The sequence below is a fragment of the Globicephala melas genome, chromosome 1 (genome assembly GCF_963455315.2).
Source record: "Globicephala melas chromosome 1, mGloMel1.2, whole genome shotgun sequence".
In the NCBI taxonomy this organism is placed as follows: Eukaryota; Metazoa; Chordata; class Mammalia; order Artiodactyla; family Delphinidae; genus Globicephala; species Globicephala melas.
Genome location: NC_083314.1, coordinates 11,581,304 through 11,585,361, shown reverse-complemented (window position 1 = coordinate 11,585,361; position 4,058 = coordinate 11,581,304). Strand labels below are relative to the sequence as shown.

General features: G+C 36.9%; 1 pseudogene; it reads right to left on the bottom strand.

The window, feature by feature from the left end:
• Nucleotides 1-606: 606 nt before the first annotated feature.
• LOC115867711 (S-adenosylmethionine decarboxylase proenzyme pseudogene) lies at nucleotides 607-1,590 on the bottom strand (annotated as a pseudogene).
• Between the last annotated feature and the right edge of the window lie 2,468 nt (nucleotides 1,591-4,058).

The window sequence follows — 4,058 nt, the reverse complement described above, 5'->3', positions numbered from 1 at the left end:
TCACACAAGTATAGGAAGCAGTGAAATAGTAATCCACAAAATGGATAACTGCAGTTATTTTCTTAGAGGACTCGACTCATGGAAGAAGAACTTTGATTGTGCTGGAAAAATATCTGTATGAAGTAGAAATTTGTTTCAATAACATTAGTAGAGAATATGTTCTAGAAAGTGGAGGTAACTAGATGCAAAATCCTGGTAGCAATTTAATAGAACAGTCCCAGATGGCTAGGCTGAGGTCAACACCTAATGAGGACGAAAGCCTTGTCTGTGGGGAATTTTGGATGATACTTGGAGAAATATTACACTGTGCGTAAACCAAATTAAATTGTTTCCACAAGTGTTGTAAAGTTTCATATAGTAAAAGGTTTTTTCTACATGCACTTCAATTTCACAGCAAGAATGGCATGGGATACTTAAACACAGAAGAGAGTATTCATGCAAAATATCCAACTCCTTGATATAATATGCATACAATTCAAAATGATTACACTATCATCACATCTAGGGCTTTCTGCAACTACAAGGTGGTGGTTATGGAAAGCATGGCCCTTGCTATCAATATCTAAAAAGCAGCCACCATCTTCTTCTATGTGTGTTTTTTCTTAATCAACTCTGCTCTTGCTGCTTCTTAGCAAAACTGGTGAAAACAAAACTGTAATCATTGAACATAGCGCTCTGGCAATCAAGAGGTTTAAAACCTTCAATCTTCTGGGGCGAAAAAAGTACTGTGAGACATTGAGAAGTCTGATTTACAAACAGGGTGGTCACAAATTCCTGGCTTGAAGACTTCCACAACTTTCCTGATCAGGTCATCATAGGAGGTCTGACTTAAGTTTGTTTCAAGCTAACATAAGAAAATTCTGGTCCTGGAGTGATGTGAATAGTCCAATAAGTTCCATCCGATTTCATTCCATTCATTGAATACCCACAAGGGTTGAACAGTGTGGCATCAATGACAGAACCTGGTATCAGGTCACGAATTCCACTCTCACGAATGATATCCTTTGCAGTAACACCATCTTTCCTGTAGAACCGGTCCATAACCGCTGGGTCAAGATCACTCATCAGAATTTCCAGGGTTTGATCTGGCTGATTGATTACCCGACTCTCTGGGAAATCCAAAGTATACAAGTACCAACAATCAGAATTCATGCATCCCATACGATATGCTGCTCCATGTGGGAAAATTGCATTAAGAAACTCTATTTCTTCCTGGAAATTCCGGTGTGGGTACCCTTGGTGAGGTGGCTTCATGAAATTCTTAGGAGAATAAAAGCTTTGAATTGAGTCAAACCCACTGTAATCCCTAGCAAGTTTCAACAGGGGAACCAGTGCTTTCAGCAAGAGGGTGGTACCACATGTCTTCAAAATGAAACGTCTCTTGGAGACAAACATGCTACTCTCACTGAGTACACAAGCTTCCTGCTTGTCAGTTTTTGTCACACGTATGATTGAACATTGCACATCCTTCAAAAGTATGTCCCACTCGGATCTTGGGATGGTGCGAAGATCCCCAGATCCTTGGTTTGCGTCAGAGAACCAAACCTCCAGCAGCTTCTCGGTTCCTTTGAAAAAATGTGCAGCTTCCATCACCGTGAGATTAGCGAACAACCAAGAACCACAGAAAATCAACTAAATTAAATCTCTTCTCCCGCCGCTGCCGCCGCTGCTGCGGATTGTTCCAGCTGTGTTACTAAAGTTCAGGTTCTTTTTTTGCTATAATTTTACATTAACTTTTTTTAAAAAGGGGTTAATAAAATTTTCCCAGCTTTTTTTTTTTTTCGTGAGCTAAAGTTGAACGTGAGTCTCTTGGAAGTAGAGGCAGATACAGCTCAGTCTCTTGCAGTCCGCTGTTTCCCCGTTAGAGAGAGCAGAGCGAGCGCTAGCTAATGTCACCGGCCATACTGTGGGAGCCTAACGTGTCCATTTTATAAAATAATCATAAATTTTAGAAAGCACAACCTTTCTCTATTCTTAGTTTATCTTTATAACCTAAAGTCATATAACTTCTCTATTTCTAAGTGCCTCACTGCTAATACACCTTCCTAATAAATTATATAACCCATCATCAACTGTATTCATCAAGGAAAAATATGTAACTATGTAGGTTAGAATTTAGCTTATCACATAAATCTTTTGTTTACCCAAACACACTTCAGTCAAGTCTCACTTGACTACCCTATTTATGTACTAAAATAAGTGCATTCAGAAAATGAATTATAAGACTGTATTCTAAAGACAAACATTTACAAACAAGTTTTCTTGCTGGATGAACATAATAGACTGACCGGTTGAATTTTTACTCTCAAATAATTGTGAGAGTTGATTTTTTCCTAAAATCATACTGAATTAATGGCATATTTTAGTGTTGTAGTCAAATATACTGCTGACCACACTCCTTCACCTAAAGTTCCCCTAACTTGTTATATTTTTTTCACAGATACATTACAGCACTTTGTGTATTTCATTTTGATTTATTTTCTGGCAAAATATATTTTTTTGCAAAACTCCCTGTCATATATATTTTTCTTTTGCTTTTCCAGTGTAAATTAAAAGAAAAAAAAAATCCCCAGACTAAAAAGCCAGCTCCAGGTATCATATAACTTCTATGACTAAAAAGTACAGATAATTTGCTTGTTTTCCCAGGGAAGTGGGCAGGCAGCCAAACCTCACAACCAAAATTAGTTCCCAATTTAGTGTTCGATGTCATTTCACAAGGACTAGAATGAAAGATGAGACATTGGACATGTTAACTCTGAGGAAAATTATCACTTCACCTTGTATAGCGCATCTTTACTGGATGAAATCAGAGGAGATAAATCATCTGTCCCTGTGACAGATCTGCCTGTCATCGAGGGGAAAGATGTCCCCTAGTGAGAAGGCAGGCACTGTCTGAGTTTCCCTCAGGTTATAACCAGATATATTTTGTGCCTCAAAATAATTATAGAAATTTGAAAATGGAGATGATGTATGCAGGACACACTTCCCAAGTCGATTTTTCCAAATGACATTTTAAGTGCATGTATATAAATACAAATAGGAATGCATTCACATTTGTGAACTGCATATACCCTTGAAATTGTTACTGGGTAAAGAAAACATTTACTGAGTGCTTACTATGATCAGGCATCATAGTGGCTGGTGGTCATTAACCTAAGTAAACACATAGGTCCAAGTAAGATTCATGGGGTGTTTTGTCCCTCAAATTTTCCTTCAGAAAGCAGGAAATCAGCTTATATTTAAGTACCTACAAAGGCGGGCAAATTATGGTCAAATCTCTCATATAATTTATTTTGAAATCTAAAGTGCTTTTGGGAAAAGGTGCATTAACTAGAAATGATATCACTCCTCATCACGTTTTGGATACATAGAGAGGTGACCTCGTGGAAATGCAAATGAGGGAGGCAAAGATATTTTATTCAGACTTCGTGTTTATTCCTGTACTACGGCATTGCAATTGAGAGTTTTGGTTGCGGTTTTAATAGAGGATTTTAAAAAGTAGTAGAGAACATGTTAATGGCGAAGTTGAATACATGCCTTCAGAAATAATAATTAGCCCAAATGTTCAATGAATGAGTCTTTGTGACTTGAGATAAAATGCTTAGTGGCAGCATAATGATCATTTTAAAAGGGCTCTAGCTCTCATTTTTGAAGGAAGTCAAAGTCTAAGCTGCTAGATAACTCAAGACTAGCTCTAGATTTAATAAAGTTAAAGCTATATGAGCTGCTAGAAACCAAAAAAAAAAAAAAAAAAAGTGGCTCTAGTATTATAAAGTTAAAGCTATGCTATAAGGTTTCTAAATAAAATATTTATATTCTTCTAAAATCCTATTCTAGTTCGGCCCCCAAAAATCCTTTTGAAATCATCTTATAAAATAGGGACTCAATCACCTTATATATCTGGCTACTGATATTTATAAAAATGCATTATAAAAATGAAACTTTAAAAATAAATTAATGCCCCCATGCAAAACTTTATGTAATTGTGTAAAAATTACACTATCTCAGGACTTCCCTGGTGGTCCAGTGGTTAAGACTCTGTGCTTCCATTGCAGGGG